The 20,903-nt window shown below is 34.6% G+C and overlaps 1 protein-coding gene across 9 annotated transcripts in view; it reads left to right on the plus strand.

Annotated features, from left to right (window-relative positions):
* The window catches only part of LOC111510402 (uncharacterized protein CG43867), a 746,925-nt gene that overhangs the window by 321,345 nt on the left and 404,677 nt on the right, over positions 1-20,903 (plus strand). The window lies entirely within an intron of this gene.

A 20,903-nucleotide genomic window follows, 5' to 3' on the forward strand; every position in this document is an offset into this window, starting at 1 on the left:
TGCACCACCAAACCTTCTTTTTAGGTCCAGTTATTGGATCAGGAGTTGGAGAATTGAGAAGCTTCGCTCCTGATCTAAATTTACAGGGACATCAGTGGATTCGTAAGCTCGACATCCATCTCCTCTGTAGACTCAGCTTCAGAAAGAATCTTAAAGTTTACTCTGTCCATAAAAGTCCTATGAGTAGCTAGGGAAAGAAGGTCAATCACGGCAGAGCCCCGCATTATGGTGACAAGGCGATGCTACGACGAGAGGGCGACCGATATCTCGAAGGTTCCATAGACAGTTGATAGGCTCAGTGTCATTCATCCTCTCGGCAGAACCACAAGTGATTCTGTCATTCCTGTATCCAGCGGGGCTACGTGGAAACAGACATCCGATGGCCGGTTTGCTCAACCCCCACATCCCAAGCCAATGCACTCGCCAAAAACAGCATGTACAGTGGTTCAGGCAGAGAAAGATGAACAAGGACAGCCAACCCGCCCGTGGTCATATTACTAGATGAACGAGAAGCATCTGCAAGACTATTCTCATTGAGGTCACTTGCTTTAGTGTCTGTAGGATATCAGCCGAAGAAGTAGTTGATTTTCGGAAGACATTTTATGTGTAGAAACCTAGTCAGAAGTGAATGTTTTAGAATTTTCATTTTATATTCATTTTGGCAATTAGTATGTATTTCATTATGAACCTTCATCTCCCAATACTAAAAATTAAATACTTTCGTCTACATAAATATACTTTACAACTGTCCCTGGTGTGACTCAGGTTCTCTCTCCTGTCTACTTCTCAGTCTTCGTCTTCGACGTAAAAACTAGTTTTCCTTCCATTATACAGTACGAGCTCAAGTAGCTCTCCCCTCATAACTTTTTAACAGGGCAATATATCAGAGTCGAACAAAATTTGTATGGGAATGAACCATTTTCAGTATTTTTCGATATAAAAGCCAAATTTTAGGAAACAACTCTCTCACTTTTTTGTGATGATGATGGATAGTCTCATCACCATCTTGAAGATAGCAATATCAATAATCATTTCGTTAACATCAAGAATATCAAATTTGCAATCAATATTTTCAACGTCCTTTATATAAAATCAAGACGTTCTTTCATATTTTCTATCAGTAAAAATAACTTTTTATCTCTTCAAAAGGCGCCTTTCAACTTCATTGTAGTAACCATTAGCCTGATGGAATTGTGAGCTGCCATAATGAGAAATCTCAAATAAAAATGAACACAAAGACCTCATCAAAGAAGAAACTCGCACCAACTGTGTCCGCCGAGGATAATAGACCATAGTAGACGTTCTCTTGAAAAGGATTAGAGGGAACATGCTGCATTACGTCCACTCCAGCGACATCGGGGCTTATATCATCCGGAGAGAGAGTGCATTAGCCGGCTCTGTGAAAATTTAATCCTCGTATTAAATTCTGTAAAAACAGTTTCACAGATACCTAATACCCTTTCGATTAGGTCGTTACAGCTGCAAAGCTACGGTTTTGCTCTGATAAAGGTAATTAGAGAAAATTTTCCCAGTTGAGGTCCGGTTTAAAAATTAGGGTAATGCTTCGGGGGATCGATAACAGCGGGTCGGGTATGCAAATTTTTATAGGAACGTGTATTCAATTATGAAATTAGATCGGGAGCTGGAGCTACTGAGTCAATTCTCTTGAGCTGTACTTTCTAACCAAAATTTAGACAATAATTTGGCTCATATATCTTGAAAATCATATTTTGAATTAATCATAGAGACGATCGTATAATCGGGGTAGACAATCTAATTCACAAGATGAGCCTTAATTTATCTCCCTAAGAGGCTTTAATATCAATGCTTTTCTTTGCAATTTTGATATCGCTGATATCTATCAATTAGAATATATAGAAAATGAAGTGAAAAAATGTATTCATCGATACTAAATATGTTAGATAAACATGCACCAATGAAAACTGTACTCATAACTCAATGTGAAGTTTTGTGATTAACTCGTAACCTCAAACCTTCAATAGAATCAAATGATACAGCTCTATTGCTATTCAAAAAGAGTAACTTAGCTTTACTACGGAACTATTATAAACACTTGCCGTGCAATGAAACACAAAAAGGAGGGAAGGATTTCATAATGTTAATCTTCTTGGTAAAAAAAACAAATTCTCAAACATCTCAATATAACCGATCGAGTAAATTACTCCATCTATAAACAAGATCGGTTTTCTCCATGATGAATGTATCCGAACTGGATAGAATGTCAGGACAAACAATTCCGCTTTCTGCTTCAATAAGTTTGTTGGGGGTTAAAATGGACACCAATATGTCTTGGCTAAATCATGTCGCTGGAATTTCGAAGGCAGCTTCTTAAAAGCTTGGAACACTATTGGAGTATTGGAGTATTGTTGTCATATATGGAGCTCCGCCCCTAAGCATGCTCTGAAGCTGCTAGATTTTATCTAGCCATCCGCCTGATTGGAGACGCGAACATCACTTGCAACCTTGGTAGTCTGGAACATCGAAGAACGATTGAGGATTTGTGTCTCGTATATATATATTTTCACGGGAAGTGTTCAAATGACTTATCATATTTGATTCCATATCAAAAATACGCGATGGACTGTGGCCGCTCATCGTTTTGAGGTTGAACTCAGTGCACCTCGAATTTCACTGTTGAAGAGCTCTTCCATTTGGAGAACTGCGTTTATGTGGAATAAACCTCCTAAGAACGTTTTTCCAAATGGATTAAAATCCAATGTGAATCGCTACTTTCGAACAGGCACCGCTTTAGGCTTTTCCTGTAGTGTTTGTATTTTGTCCTTAAAAAAATCTAAGAAGTTGATTCATGTATTATTAAATCAACATTCACTGGTACAATATATTCTGAAGCAGTTAAGGTGACGAAGCCAAAATATCTTTAAAAATTGAAAATGATAAACTTCATTGAAAAATGCACTGAACATCTTCCCTTTCGAAGACATCATCAGTGGAATCACCGGAAGACTCAAAACATCAATATCAATGATTACCGAGGCTACTTACCAGATGGTCTTACGCTTATCAGCAGAGATTACGTGGGACGGATGTTTTTTTGAGTAAGAATGTCGGTCGGTAGCCGGGCGGGGTGCTTTGTTCACTCAGTCAATCGGCCGATGTGTGAGTCGATGGTTCAAGCCCCAAGCTGAACGCTCGATTTTCACTTGCTATTGTTCAACCTGTGTTAGGAATCACACCTTAAAAGGTTAGACCACGTTAGTCCTTATCTAGCACAAGTTTCTACTTCTGAGGGTTGTCGTTCGTAGGGGTGCGATAGCTGGTTAACAGAAAAAATATATTTCAAAACATATTACAATCTTCAGCGACACAACACAGTTTTGCCTTGCAGAAAAATTGATTACATACACGTTGATATAATAATAATGACGTTCATTTTACTATTATGCGGAAGAAAACGATACAGGGGCGGGCTAGGTGAATTCGCCTCAAATATAAAGTTTAAACAGAAACTTAAAAAAATTAAAGCTAGAATAGTAAGGAATTGAAGATCTTACTCTATAGTGAAGTTGAATCTCGTATAATGGTGAGATAAAGAAACACGGATCATTTGATCAAATAAAGTAGAATAGTTTTTTAACTTTTTCAAAATTCCGAAAAAACACATGAGCTCGTTTTGTAATCAGAACGAAATGTGTGTTTTTACAATGAATAAATAGCATAGTCATTTTGTGAATGTGTGAAATACATAGACAAAACACATCTGGTGACTGTAACTGTGATTGGATGTATTTTATGAAATAACTTCAAACAAGTATATCTAGTCACCTTAATATAATCATGTAAATTCATAACATCAATGAGTTTATTCTACTCGCCATGAATTTATCAGAATTATGTCATCGAAAATCCATATATTTCCCAATTAATACCCTAGAAGAGGTAATATGGCGCTCAATGAACCAGCGCATAATGAACAGGTATTAATTATTTATGTGATAGTAGGTAGCCATGTTGGGCTCTGCTCGTCGAAATGAACATCAAATATTTAATAGCGATTTAATTAAATTCCCAGGCTTTGATGAACATCAAAATAATGAGGTGGCCCGTGGAAATGGCCTCACCGGAAACACCAGGCAGTAAATTAGGAAAATCAATGGCAATGAAATTTTTATTTACCGAATTACAGGAGGAGGGGTAATTTTTTAAGGGAATAATGCATAATGTATACAATCGAAGAGATTGTGTATTACGTATACTCCAAAGATTTTCTTCTGAAGAGCATATCTAGTTAGTAATATCATCTTGGTACTACCGAATTTCATGTTCATTCAAGTACTTAGGTCAGTTTTCCATAATTTTTAGTATATTCGTAAGCTCTGAAATTTCAATAATGAGTCAAGTGAGTATGAATAAAAATTCTTCCCTGACTAGACGATTGTGTTAACTTCGTCAATATATGCGACTCTAGCCATGGTTTAATAAAATGTATTAGGTATTAGGCTCGGAAGTCTCCCAAAAAAAGGGATATTATATCAGGCTCATTATTATTGGTCTTTCCTATTCGAATGTACCCTACTAATTAATGTAACAGCAGTCGATCGATATTCATCGAAATTATGTGATCGACTTCAGTTCTACAAAAGTTATAACGTTGAGAAGGTGGTTTACCCAAAAAAGGTAGACAGATAAATAAGAATAAATTTCCAGACAAAAGCAGCTTGAGGCAGAAGATTTATTTGCTGAGACCGAACATGCTGACCAATTGTCAGAGGGTTTCTGCCATTCAATAATGATAATAATAATGATAACATGTCTTCATTCCAAGAATGATACAATGAATATGTGAAACGGAAAAGGCATGTCTCGATGATGTAAGTAAAGTGTTCTTTGTGACTTTAATTATCTTCACTGGCCTCGTTCAATGTCGAACTCTTGATGGTTCAAAAGGCTTCATTCAGTACTATTCTTGCCGAAGACTGGCAAATTGCTCATAAAGAAGATCCAAAACAAAGAAATAAACAAGCAGTGCCATTCTGTTATATTGACAATTCCTATTCGAAAGTTTAGAGCCTCCCGCCGTCGGGGAAAATAGCGTGGTGAAATTGACGATTTAGGATGGAAATACGAGTACCTATGTTGTTTCATTATTTTTCAGACCTCCATATTGAGTTGAGACAAAGGTGTAGAACAAATTCGTAGCAGCAACTTCATTCTTTCTAGATACTTCCATTAACCAGATATGCCAGGATTTGTGATGATACTTGCCGCGAAGACATTTTTCTACTCCAAGGTATGCATGTGTCTCTCCGGCATCTGGATATATCCCTCTACGAGTCGCACATCGTGTCTATTCTCGCGCCATCCTATGATATTTTGAGTTGGACCGTTGTACAGAGTGGGCCAAATTGGACAATTTAAAAGGGAAACTTCTGTTTTCAAATCACATACATGAAAGCTGATGGCTGTGCCTGAGGATAAAATTTTATGACAAACTTAATGGTGAAAACCGCATATCGATATCGATCATCGTTTTTCAGTTACAGCATGTTTTTCGAAAATGTGCATTTTCAAAAAGTTGCTGTAACTTTTTCCTGGCAAAAATTATTAGTTTCTATGAAAACTTATTTTTTCAAATGAGATATCAATAGTTGTTGATAGAATTTTTTTTTAACGAGATACACTGATATTCCTGCATATTTCGATAGAGCTTTAAATTACCTTTCCAAAAATGTACACACTTTATGTTTTGCTTGAGTCATCTTTGAAATAGAGAGCTTTCAGGTTTTTTCATGTAGACTTTGAAAAAATACTTTGATCAAGTGAGCTTTGGACGACGCGGCGATAAAACAAAAAGAAATTGATCAAATGCTTCACAGCAGTAATTGAAATTTACTACTAATTAATGAAAATTTAAAAGAAATTGATCAAATGCTTCACAGCAGTAATTGAAATTTACTACTAATTAATGAAAATTTAATAATAATAATAATAATGATGAAAAACAAAAATTGAAATATATTTCTTCAGAGAAAGTATTCGGAATGTCTACCAGCTTCTCCTACACACAGGCGACTTCTTTTCTGAACATTTTTTGCCGAAATAATTAGTACAATAGGAGTGAGAAAAGCGAAACTTTGCATCACTGCCACTTCTAATTCGTGTCTAGAATTGATTGCCAGAGGTAAAAGTCCATATGCGTTTGGTCCGGTAACCTGGCCGGCCAACGGTTGGGTCCTTGGTTGGCTATCCAATTATTACCAAAATTTGCAGCCAAAAAATTGGTAACAATTGCAGTATTGTGAGACGAAGACCCATCTTGGTGAGAATATACTATTCTGAGCTCCATTAGGGGCAATTCATCAACAAGAGGTTCAATATTTTGCCATGAAAATGTGAGAGTGCCATTATAAATGAACGAGCCGATGATTCTACTCCTTAAACCACCTGCCCACACACTAAATTCAAATCTTCTCCTACTTCCCTGCTCCATAGTAGAATGAGGATTTTGTTGTGCCCAAGTATAAGGATTGGGGCAGTTGAAAATGCCGACATAACTCACATAAGCTTTGTCTGTCTAAATACACGAAAAATCACGCCCTTGGTTACAATTTCCAGAAACACCTCGCAAAAACCATGCGGCGTTCAAAATCTCCTTGTTTTTGGTAGGCCTGTTGATGTTTTCAAATTTCGCGTTGACGTTTTAGGAATATTTTCAACAACTCCTGAAACGACTATTTCTATCCTTATTTGATTAATATAATTTTGGCCTTTTCTTTTCAAATTGACCAGCATCAATTAGGTTGTATCTCAATCTTGCGAAAATGTCTCTAAAAAGTTGTCTGCTCTGTGGATACCTCTCGTGATACAAATTGCTTGCTGGTTCTGCATTTTCCCCGGTTTGTATGAAACATACTATAATAACCCATATTTCATAATTGTTATACTTCAATGCTAATGTGTTTGAAATTTGAACAAAAACCACCAATTGAAGAGCGTCTTCACTGCTTAAATAAAAATTTGACAGCTACCAGTAAATATTTGCATTCCGTTTTATCGCCGCATTGTCCAAAGACTCTCGCAAAACATCAAGTGTGCTACATTTTGTAGCACTTTTTCTATTTAATGAAAAGGAACAAATGCAGACGGCAGCTCTTCGTTGGTTGGCACTATGGGTTCGTTTACAAACAGAAGTAAATCATTGTACAGTAATTGACTTGTCACAAAATAGGAGGGGCGCCACTGCAACTTTTAAAATGTCTTTGTCAAAGAGTACTTACTTGGAAAGTTGAGCAACCGAGTAATGACTAAATAGTTGTTATACCCAAAACTATAAGAGACTTTACCATATTAGTCTAGTTCATAATGAACAAAAAAGACTTGAAGCATATTTGTCATAACTGCAATAGTTTAAAAGTTATTATAATTATTAAAGCGAAGGAGCGAATGAAAAAGACAAGTTTCACGGTATCAAAATATTGAAATTTTTAAAAAAATAGAATAAATTAAAAAAAACACAGTTACTTTTATTATAGAACAAAGTATTGAAAAAAAAATTTGTTTATAACAATTTTTTTTAAATAAACAATTGAAAAAAGAATAGAAAGAAAGTTTTTTCAAAACCTCAAAGAACAATATAATTCATGATTAAAAAAAAAAACGGTTCCTTAATTTTAATATTTGGTTGCAAAAAACGATTGTTAATTAACAAACGCATTTTTTAGCAACAAAGGATTTTTTTTAAGAAACCATTTTTTTTCTAAAAATCATGATTTTTTTCAATTAACATAATGCAAAAAAAAATTTCGAATTGCTTATAAACAATGTATTTGTTTATAATAAATTTATTAACAATAGCTGTAAAAAAATTATTAATTAGTTTTTAGACATGAGACATTGAAACAATAAAAAATTAAAAAATAAATTTGTAATGTATTTTTTATAAAATTATAATTTTCAATTGTTAATAAAAAATAGAAAATAACAATTTTTTTAATTTTGGTAACGGTAATCTATTTTTTTGGCTATTAAGGATAACTTCACCAAAGAAAAAAAATGCCAGGGTTCTAGTTTAATAATCATAGGGATTTTTATATTAACTTTCAATTCAGAAAAAGTTATTAATTAACAAATTTATAATTAACGTTAAAATTGGGATAAAAATTTTTTGACTGCGGATTATTGTTTATTGGTGTATCCCAACATTACATGATTTTTTTCATTCCTTAATATTTACATTTAATATGTTTAAATAATTTTTCTTATGTCAGAGTGACGAAAGGCGCGCGGAAGCCAGACTACCTGCTTTTGGCTCTATTTTCAGGGCTCTGTAAAAATTATAAATAATCGAGATACAGTTTCGAGAGTTGGGACTTTTTTTACGCAAATTCATGGTTCTTTTGAAATCTTTTTTCAAATTTCCAAAATTTTGAAAATTTTCCGAGATATTAAGAAAAAACTAAAGCCCAATTTTTTTTCACTTAATTTTTTATAACTTTTATAATTTTTATCGGCGCGTTTTCGGATCTTTCCTTAAACTTTTTAGACAAAAATACGAATCGAATGACACCTTGGTCGTAATTTTTGGACAGGGCTGAAAAATGTCACCAAATAGAGCTAAATCGAGTACATGTGAACCAGACTATATGATGTTATCAAATCGATGAGTGTTAATCAATAAATAAATAAAACATAGTAAAACATACAAACATTTGATTTTAATAACTCTTCAATGGTTCAGAGCAAAAGTTTCCAGAAATAAGACTTGTAATTTTAATAATAATATTCCAAATTAGATACTTCGAGAGATTAATTGATTAGGTAGATGTTTTAGGAAATTAATTTCCCAGCGCAGTGGTGGTTTACATATATTCGTTGAAAAACATATACTTTAACCTGAGTGTATCTAGATTGAATGTACATTAATAATTGAAAATTTGAATGGTAGGATTTTTATCCTGTATAAAAAATATATAAATGAAGCCTGTTCCTTTGGCGACAGCACTTTGAAAACTGAGTACGGAATCCCAGGCCAACCAGGACTGGAGTGAGGAGTGGAGCGATACTACGATAGCTTTATTCTCTCTGAGTGCAATCAAATGTTCATCGGGCTGAACCATGGAGTGTACACTTCGGGCAAGTGAGCCCTATTGGAACCATAATACACAAAATATCATTGAAATGTTAAACCAAAGGTTGGGAGATAACCAACCAGAACAGAAACCGTGACAATTCCCTGGGTGGAAATCTTCCGTGTACAACAACCCTTCCGGGAAGGGTTTTATCTTCTAGCAAAAAGGCGTTGGCGTGGTACAAAGTATTCAAACACCAAATTGTCGTAAATGTTCAATATAAGCCTCTATCAAAATCCAGGACGTAGTGGTTGATAATGAGATGGGTAGAACGAAATATCCACTAAGGATCATTTAACAAATTCAGGATTCGTCAGCCGAACAAAACCAGAAACACCTGTAGGACAGACACTTGTCGTTTTTGCGAAATCTACCATCCTAACTGATCAGAAAAGAATTCCTTTTCTTCTTTTCGGAAGATAGGGTACTAGCGTTTTGACCTATCAATATTTGCATGTTCCATGCATAAAGGACCAATCTGAACAGAATGAAGTAATGATATGTTTGGTTGTATCTGGTCAGACACCCCCTAAAGCTAAATTGGCTACACTGACGTAAAATGAAACAGTTGACAGTCGAAATATCATCAAACAGCTGACAATTAAAATTAAACAGAAAATACCAACAGAAAATTTCAACTCGAAGACACTCCTTGTGAAACTTATCCATAACCAAAACATTCGAGATTAGCAATGGAATTTTCAGGAGGTTTCTATGGATGAGGTTAGACAACCAACTTTACATATCTATGTTTGTTATTTTCACGTTCGCTGAGGGTAGGTCACCACGGAGTGACATCTATGTTGCTCTAAAACTTTTTTATTTATTTACAAAATAAAGTAGCGAAAAACATGCTACAATTTTTAGAAAGATCATTTGAAGCTCTATTGAAATATACAGGAATATACAGAGTGTCTCACTACAAAAAATAGTTTTCCATCAGTAACTATTGATATCTTTTTTGAAAAAATAAGTTTTTTACATGTAAAAATTGCTTTGGAAATGTTGATATAGAAACGAGAAATTTCTAACAGGAAAAAGTTACAGCAACTTTTCGAAAATACACATTTTCTAAAAACATGGTGTAACTCGGAAACGATGATAGATATCGATATGCAGTTTTCATCATTAAGTTTTTCATAAAACCGTCAGACACAGACATCAGTTTTCATATATCTAGTTGGGAAACCAGAGTTTCCCCTTTAATAGTGTCCAATTTGACCCACTCTGTACTCAAGTTTATCCCGAATCCCATGCCAAAAGCACGCGGGACTCTTTCATCGTTCTTGAAAGCCGACGGAAATCCCTTTTACCAGAAGCATAATGTTTGAGGACATCTGACATCATCAATGTTCTGAATTTTATTTGAAATTTTTCTCAAGACACGTATTCTTTGCTAGCCATGTATTATAGAAAACATCAGATTATCGATTTTATAATAGGAATAGACTGAGCCAAATTCCTCAAATGAACTAGAAATTTCAGATAGGAAAAGTCGTAAAATTCTTATGCTGATTCAATAATGGCGTTTTAAATGTACAGTTGCGTGCGTCGTAAATACCCTCCGGCTTTCGAAAGAAAACTTTTTTATTGCCGTCTCAATAAAACTAAAGCGATCAAAAACTTTATTTGTATAATTAAAATCGCGTAAAAACAACAAAGTATGCCGTGCATGCCGTTGAAGCACCTTCAAGAACACGTGATGTTAACGGTGGACGTTAATCAAATACAGAATGTTCATGCTGTATTAATCTTTTGTCGAAATCTACCTCGTATATTGTCGGGTCAAGATTTTTCCAAGTGAGTGATGTGTGTAGTGAGAAATATGTATCGTGTTTTGTAGCTTGTAACACAGCTGGGTCTCTAACATGTAAAAGCAGTATTGAAATATGTTTCTATCCATATTATTCATGCTTCAATTTCAAATTAGATATTTTTTTTGTTCACGGTATTGTTACATTCGTATTATGAATAAACTTTGTGGGTATTGTCTCAAAAAATGATTGTTTAGATAGAATATACTAACATGACTTCATGATAAACAAACTGACAAAATTGGGAAGGAGAGTTTGAAGTATGTATATATGGCTCACCGATGACGGTCATCAAGATGAATAAACCTCTGAAGAAGCCAGCCACTCGAGCTGGCGAAACGTTAGAATGCAGTTCCAAACTACGATGGCCTTCAAACCCGAATGAAGATAGTAACAGTGGACCTGATAAATATTGAAACATGAACATCGTATAAAATCCAAGTAGGCACTGATGAAATAGGTGACTGTTTTTCTTTAGAAATATTGAGGATTTTTGAAACATTTTGTGAGACCGTTTTACCTACAACCATGTATAATGTACTTCTGTCTGTACTTTTTATTTTATTCGTACAACGAATTCATAAGAAGAAAAGAAACAATTTCACTCGAGAAAATGCTAACCATACGTCTTCAGTAAAATATTCCTGTCAAATCCTTTTATCGCCTATGTTTGTAAAACGCTCTCGTCCCCCCGAAAGTTTCGAATACACAAATACGAAACGAATGTTTCAAATTGCTATATATCATTTTAGAAATTTTCAAATCATCATAAAGCTCGAGAGAGAGTTCCCTCTGCTTATATTTCAGCGTTTAAAGTTCCATTTCAGTTCCATACTTCCCATATTTGCAATATAAAGTTTTCAAAGTAATCTTCTCTTTCCACAAGTACGAATTTACAAGTTGAGGCAATAACTTTTCCTCGACCGGAAAACTGCACACCTGGTTAATTTATTTCGAGAGGTAAACCGGGTGATTTTGCGCTAAATGAGAAAAGAGTTTGAGTTCTTATTAGAATGATAGGGATTGAAGTTGATGAGTTAGGTGAAATGTAGTTTTCAATGTCGATATAAAAAATGTCGTTCGAGTATCTATCTCTGAAAAGTTATACTAAATAATCCAAAAAACCGATACTTCCACACTTTACTCTTTGATTGTTATCTTCGCGTCTTGTGGAATTTTTCCATTTCATTCTGCTTCCTCTCAGATGAAAAATAACCAGAAACATGATAGGTGAGTGATTCGCATTATCTGCAAATTTTTTTATCCAAATAATATCAAAATATCAAAAAATAATCAAGATTCAAATATAATTTGAAAAGTATTCACTTTATTTGATTAAATAAGCAAATAGCTTTATTGTGCATATTTTTTAAATAATCCGCAGTTATGAACTTTTCCTTCGATGATTCAAATGAAATTTCTTCGAGTTTGATCAATATTCACATAAGTTTTACTATAATACCATACGAAAAGGGCCAACTAAAAGTATCGATTTCTCTGTTCAGTCTCTGTACATTTTTTAATTAAATAACACAAATAAAAAGTGCTGAAAAATTTTACAGAAAACTAATATCACGACTTCATTCACTTTTGTTGCTAATTGTGTTTTATGCAGTTAGCACGGTGTTTATTTTTACTTGTTTGTTTACAGTGTATCAAACCTGTTGATACCACCTTGATAAATATTCCTAAATATAGTAATCGTTGCAAAGAATATGAACTGACATTTTAATAAAAGGTCGCGCTTTCTCATGAAGGTTTCACCTCGACTGGTAACTAGATTGGTCGAAGAGGACCAGTGCGGAGTAGCACGTAAGGTCACCTGATTTGTATCCGTCCAAGTTAAATTTGAATGCTATTTTTCATTACCATTTTCAGTAAGGTGAAAACCTCAAAACTGTTATCAGAAAAAATGACCCTCTTTTCACATAGGTGACATTATTTCCAATAATTACCGATAAAAATTGCTAGATAGTAATTTTCTGTATATTTAGGAATGTAGGCTCTCAAGGCTGGGGTCAATGATCTGGTTGGTTTCCGGGTTTTGCCGTGGTCTTCTTTGGTTATAATCTCCAAACGTTTCAACTGCAACTGTGGCAGTCAGATGATAATATATTACTATATAATACATAATGTATAATGCATTAAGAGTTTGTGTAAATTGATGAAATATGATGATTTCATCCGTAAGAAATCAAGCGGTGGTGATACCCGTGTTACATACTGTTTTAATTTCAAAAATAATAAATTCACAGTTGCGTTTCAATTAGTTTTGATCTATTCTGCAAAATATTTTTAAACGTCAGTGCGTAGGTAATTATCTACTGAACTGAGAGTTCGTTTTGAAATATAAGAAAACAAGAATAAAAACATCAGATATGTGTGAGGAACAAGTACAAATCAAAACACAACAAGACCTCACATTCAATATATTAAATAAAACCATACATATTCCTAGAGAAGATCTAACAGAAAGAATAGTACCTGATGCAGTACAAATACAGGCAAATTTACCTAAAGTACCTGAAATACCTGAGTTGAGACGTTCTGACCGTATAAAGAGGCAGACGACAGGATGACAAGTTCAGTTTGAGGAGTGCCTAGAAGATCACAGTACGACCAGCTGTCGAAAGTGCTCGCAGATAATCAATAGAAGATATCCTTTTTGTGAAATTCAATATTAATATATATATATATATATATATTAGTTTTTGAACGGGTCAACTCAAAAAATTAAAATTTGGGATAATGAAATTGATACATGATTAATACATAATACGGAGAGGCTGTTCATATGTCAAGAAGTTCAAGGCAACCATTTCGAGCTTCTTCTGAACTGACCACCCGCTTGTTATCTCATATTATGTAGTTAAATGTCAATGTATTCAGGCAATTATTAAATGTTTCGCTATTTTGTAGTAGTTGAAGATATTGACATTATGTTGTAGGGTTGTGAAGCATTTGTCAAGAACTTCGCATGTCATTTGGCATCATTTTTAAAGCACAACCTAATGGAGATATCAAAAGTTGCTTGAAGAGATGAACAAAAAACATCCCATTTAATATATATATTCAACCGCATCATTTCCAATTATATTTCAAGCTGAAATGTCATGATGTCACGTAACTCCAAAGAAAAAAATCCCGTTATGTCTAAAAACATTCATTTGTTCGTAATATCCTGCCCGTCTCTGTTATCGTTCTTTCCATTACCTTTTTTTTCTCTCGGCGTCAATTTAAAGCTATTCAACTGAAGACTGTTGCCGTAATGAAAATCATATTTCAAGAAATTTTAATTTTGAAACGGCCACGCACGATTTTGGGGGGAAATTATTAGGGCCACTTGAAATATTCCGAGTGGGAGCATGATGTAGAATGGCAGGTCGTTAAGTTTTATTTTGCGCGAAATAGGAATGTATTCGGGTTCAGAAATGAAAACGAGTGATGCATTTTTTGTTATTTTTATTGAAGAGTTGGTCTATGGGTTTCCGCGATATATTTGAATAACGTTTTCATGATATCGCTCCTTCTTTGTTTTGTTTTCCATATCAGTTAGATGAAGTGAGAAAAAATGAATTCAAATAGAGATAAACCATGTAACATTTGTCATAACCTCCATGAAAAAAAGATTTTTCTTCGATTGGCATTAATGACTAGGCATAAAAATGACATTTAAAATATAGTGTTGAAATGATGAATATATCTATGAAATGCGCGGATTTTTTGCCTTCCTTCTGGAAACATAATACCTTTGAGTATTTTTACCACATTTCTCTTAGCATATCCGAATTTCAATGAAAAGTACTAGTTCGTTTGTGAAAAGATTTGGGAAAAATGAGAAGCGCCACAAGAGGGTTGGATTGGCCATTGGAATTTGCGAGCCGTGAAATAAGACGATCAGAAGAAAACTAAACAGACGAGAGTAGCCGGAAAAACAAACCTCTCGGGAATAGGAAAACACATAGAAGACGACTTGTCGCCGAGTCTTCTAAAGCTTTGGAATGGTGTCAGTAGCGTTACAAAAAAACTTAGTAAATGCCAGAATTCAATGGTCTTGGTGTGTTGTTTACCTTATCATTCATATGCCACTTCACCCCTGAACTGTTATCAAACTTATTCTTCATTATATCATCGGTTTTTTTCATACATTGTCCGGTATATTTTGTATATTTCCTGGTTGAAACTGGAGTTCTCTTCAACAGATTTCATTCATCCTCGGTGTTTATTACTCTGTCTAATTTTTTTTTTCAAAATGTATTTTTCTATTAACCACCTGAAGTCACCTCACGAACAACAGCCGACAGAAGTACTAGCTGGGAAATAACGAGGTTTTACTCCTTAACGTACGCATGTGTTGTTGAAAGATAATCATTGAAAGTCTATCGTAATACTGTTGTAATCGAGTTAACTTTTACTAGCGGTTGATTAAATGAGTGGAGCAAACTACTTATGTCGAGCAATCAGCTTCCGTCTCATCGTCAATTTCACAACTGTGTATTGTATTTTATATCAACCTATCATCACTCTGAAGTCCTAATGTATCATGTCTTCGAAGTGAGGCTGAGGCTAATTCCACTTCTAAGTCAGTTTTGAACGAATCGCAGGTTTTCATTATTCCCATTTCTTCTGCATCAATGCATAAATCGCGCTATTTAGTCTAAATCTTAAATCAGTGTTTTGCAAGAGGTCCTTTTACTGATTTGAGTATAATTTTTGACGTTTTTTTTATATAAGTGTATGGTTATGAATCTACTCACTTCTTGTGTATCTTCCTCGACTCAGTCATTCTTCAATTTTAACAGGATAGCTTGAGAATGTAACGGAGAATGTAACTGCTTCCTGGATTGAGTGTCACTTTTAGGATTCTGATTGGTATGCTTTGATCTACCCAATTCCATTATCATAGTTAGGTTTCTTTATTTATTTTTCGTAATTTTTGGAATGTTTCATTATTTTTATCGATAGGCACATCCATGGAAATACTATGATGGGGATATTATATTGTGGTATACCTACTAGAGATTCAATCATAGATCTGATTATTCTAAATGTTGAACTTTGTACCATATTCAGAGTTTTAATTTGTTTTCTATCAACAGGGATATTTTTATTTGGGTTCGATCCAGTTTTGAGAAGTTTTGTCATCATTTCATCATGTCAAAAATATTTCTATCATGATGCTGGCAACAGGATTTCCACATTCATCATTTTCAAAGTTCAATCATTTCCACATTTTCGGAAACATCAGATTAATTCCAAAATGGTCAATCACAAATTGACCGTCTATTATACAACGACGTTATAAGACTACATCGAGTGGTTCTGGACAGGTATAAATCACGTTCTTCATTTACTTGTTAGTGTCTGTATAACATGACTCGTTCGATTGACGACTTATTTATTTTGTAAAAATTCATGTTGAATATAGAATAAAGAAAATACTTTTGTCTAGTTTCTACTGTGTTTATTTATTGGTTACGACCGGTTTCGGCTTATAAGGCCATTTTCAAGTAACTACCACAAATTGTCAAGTTGCGTCTTAAATAGTGTGGACAGGTATTAACTCTAGGTACCTGACCTAACACGTTACCAATATTACAATATGCCACGATTACCAACTATTGGATGGATCCTAAAATTCCTAAATTCAAAAGGGGCGACATAGATCTAGTTGGTCGTTGAGCGTTATGAACTTGGGTTCCGTACAATTTATTTATTTCCAACGCTTCCAATAAATTCAGCTTCCTTCCTTTGTTACATGTATGAGGAATTTTCATGTTTCCTTCATTTATTGTATGGTTTGTTTATTTTAGATGTCCATATATGGCTGATTTTTTATCTGATAATACATGTTCTCGGTATCTTATTTCGAAGTTTCTGCCTGTCTGACAGGCAACTTGACAATTTGTGGTAGTTAGTTGAAAATGGCCTCATAAGCCGAAACCAGTCGTAACGAATAAATAAACACAGTAGAAACTAGACAAAAGTATTTTCTTTATTCTATATGTAATCGCCCCGAAAGAATTTACCACTAACATTCACTAACAAACATTTTGTATTTAAATACACAAAAACTGATTACTTTTTGATATACCGATGAAACTTTTTTGATTAAAAGAAATGAGCATAGTACTTCATGAAAGGAAACATGAGACAGAACAAGCTATCTGAATCTTTCGGCAAAAAGTTGATAATGGCTGAACAACAAAAACTGCAATCGCCCCGAAAGAATTTACCACTAACATTCAAAATAATACGGTGGTATTTGGAGTATGACAGCCTTCTAGTGTGGGGTTTTGCAATGATTTTTTGGGAAACCCTTTTTTTGTTCGATGGTTCACTCTGTATTTAAATACACAAAATCTGAATACTTTTTGATATATCAATAAAACTTTTTTGATTGAAAGAAATGATCATATTACTTCTGGGTAAACTTTAACATGTTTGTTCAATATTGAAACGTCACTATCAATACCCACAAGTCCTGGTTCACTAAAATCGAATTGAAGGATTCGATGCTCACCCGAAACACCTTCTTTCTCCTCCCCGCCTCTGGATAAAAGCCCAGCACGCCGAATTTTCGATGAGAAATACATACCAGCTAATTCTCCCTTTTCATCAGATGAAAGCCTAGCCGATTATGAACTTCAAAGGAAACTGCTCGAACACTGAAAGGAATGTTTCAAGAGGAAATTACGGAAAATGCGATAGGGATTTGTTTCTACCCGGGAGTTATGAATTATTGAATGTATACGGAGGATGTCGGATGTTTTTTTTTGTTTCTGTTTGCTTGATTCCGTTTCGTCTATTTGAATTCGTTATCATATCATTCAGCGTTCGCTTGCCCTTTCGAGATGATCTGCAAATGAGTGGCCGGGAGCCAGGAAAAACTAGGAAAGAGAAAGCCAGTAATACTAAAATGCGAATGATATGGAATATAGAGGATGTATGAAACGGTTACTGAATTCACTCATAAAATGTTGAAGGAGGTGCTTATGAAGCTGAAAAAGAAATTCTCATCACTCTGCTGTAATCATTACTCTGCTGTCACTCATCTCATCACTCTGCTGTGATGAGACTTTTATGAATTTTACATTATCGATTTTCGTGCCTTCTGAATCACTTCGACCTCTACCTTTTTTTCATACAAATAGTTTTCGGGCTTCAATAATCTCTTCATTTTCACGTGTAAGATAAATCTGTTAATATTTTTACACAACGGGAGTTCACACTTCTAACACTCTTATACTATTTTCACTTGTTATCTCTCTGATTGCTTTACCCGGATCGCCATCATTATTCGTCACAACTCCCCATCAACGCCATCAATCCGTCCATCCCCAAAACACGTGCCCATTGAATGACACAATGACAAGAAACATTATAGAAACTCCATGCGGGTCGGTAAAACCCCCTCATACCAGAATTCGGTGAATGCGGATCTCGGTTGATTGACATCCAGGGCTGGCAACTGCCCCTCTGGGTCGACTCGAATCTTCCCTGACCGCATGCCAAGCCAACTTTACGACACGCTGTTCTCACTATGTGTTCACGACCTCTAAACATATTATTTCGGGTCTTGGCAGGACGTCAGAAATGTCCGGAACAAATGTTTGAAGGACATTTTCCGTTTACCGAGAGTTCGGATTGTTGGGTTACTGAGGTTTTGTTTCCTCGGATAGTTCTGGTATATCTATTAGCGTTTCTTTTTGAGACTTCAATTTCAGTTTACGTTGAGAATATTAATATTTTCTCTTATGTTACATTTATCATTATTGGGATCAATCAGAACAATCCTTTATGATACTTTCGTTACTTGGGAAAAGCGTTTTGTCTTTCTACTTCTTCATTATCGAATAAAAAATGCGGGAACCTTAATTTTTTCTTTGGAACTTCCCACGTTATTATTTTTTCAATGATGGAGGAGTAGATAGACAAGAAGCTTTTCAAATTTATACTTTTGATACTGTTTTCCGTCAACATCTGTTTATGGGAAAGGGTCCCGCTTTTTATGAACCTATTTTAGAAATACGTATTTGAACCAAGTGCGAGTTCTTTTGTTATATTCTACGATGTAATAATAATGTTATAATTATAAATTTTGATTTCTTGATTTTAATAACATGATCAAGAAGTAAACAAACTACTGAATTTTTACTAGACTTACTAGGCTCAAAGACTGTGAAACAGGTACAATATTGGCGTTTTATGACAAAACTCAATTAGATAAATAAATAATTCTGACAAAACAGGTAGGAACCACCGGAGAGCGATTCACCAAATAATTGAAAAATTTAAAAATAACATCTTACAGCAGAATTAGTACACAAATATATAGGATATTTTCTATATACCCCAGTTTCATTCGGTCTGTTCGACTGTTGATTCATTTGTGAAAGTTTTAGTTTGGATCTAATTACACTTTCTCCATCTAATTTGACTATTAAAAATTGATTGATTTATATTTCAATACTATTTATTTTATGATTGTGGACAACGAAAGGATTGTTCCGAATTCTTGGGGTTTTTGTTGAATACTCTTCGTGAGCAAAATCAATACTCCTGACCGCTCTGGATTGAATGATTCCATACATCCATCTCGTCTTGTGTTTGTAAATCTTTTGCTGGAAAAATCCTCACTCGTTTACTTTGTAGTAAATGTTCAAGAGGCAGCAAAAACTTATGTGAATTTCTGTAACTTCATCTAGCTTTTCCTAATATGACTAATAACCAGTCCGTCTAAAGCTTATTGATGAATCATCTGAAAATGGAATTTTTAACAGGTGATGATCAACTTTATTGCCAAACATGTGCCAAACTAACTGACTGTTATAAGGAAACAAGTACAGCTGAGACACCAGTCAATCTAATCTTCAAACAAGACTCAACCTCTGACGGAAGCAAGAAACTTTTTGGAAGGTTAGAAATAGATGAAAATTTCAATCTAGCAGACCACTATTATAATATTCATGCAGTCATTTTTCACTGTGGTCCTGGCGTTGAATCTAGCCACTATTACGCATTGGTCAAAGACGAAACGGACTGGTTTAAGTTTGACGATGGTTGTGTCACGAAGTGTTCTGGCGATGTATTGAATCTATTGGAGCCTCTGGGGACACCCTACATTTTGTTTTATGAGAAAGAGGACATTGGTAGATCAAGATCTTCAGATGATGTGGTGCTGCAGGTTTTTCCGGTTTTTCTGCAGCTGAGAAAGCAAATGCGCCCACTGGAATCGATGAAGTCGCCCCGGAGCACCAATTAATTTTCATTGTTGTTTTTATTTTTGTCGTTGTTGTCTTCGATATAACTTTCAACCTGTCATTGTGAAAATGTAATATTTCAAGTATGATGAGCTGTTTTCTCGGGTTTCGTTCCGTGTTCTGTGTATTTTCTCCCCATAAGGATTATTTTCACAACGTTTTGGCAAAGTCTCATTTGCCATCTTCTGGTGATGTCTGGTTTTTTCAACTAGACATCACCAGAAGATGGCTCCCACGAAAAAGAGTACTATTTATATTAGTTTCACAAAGGGCCGATGATCGCTGCGTTAAAATAAAAATAGAAAGGCGAAAAAAGAAACAAAGTATTCGGATATTCTGAAATTGAGCCTTTCCTTTTTTTAAGGACAACGTAAGCACTACTGGAAAATTCTCGAAGCGCTCTAAGATCGGTGCCTGTGCGAAAGTAGTGATTCATTTGATGAACTGCACCACGAATAAGAATAAGAAGTAAAATTTTCGGACTCCAAATATGAGATCTTCCATTTTTTCAGTGTTTCTTTTTGTTTTGGATAGAGATTGATAAAGTCCTTCATCATTATTTCATCATTTTCCAGAAGGTGTTTATGTTAAGTGATGCACTAATATTTGAACGAATCATTAAAAAAAATGGCCGAGTAGTAGAATGAATAATCATTCATACAATTTGTGAGATTTAATTTTTTTTGTGTTTTCTTTGTTTTTGCAATATCATCGTCCAC

Source organism: Leptinotarsa decemlineata, unplaced genomic scaffold (genome assembly GCF_025532065.1).
Source record: "Leptinotarsa decemlineata unplaced genomic scaffold, Ldec_3_MD MMD2_P_RNA_scaffold_6, whole genome shotgun sequence".
Classification (NCBI taxonomy): Eukaryota; Metazoa; Arthropoda; class Insecta; order Coleoptera; family Chrysomelidae; genus Leptinotarsa; species Leptinotarsa decemlineata.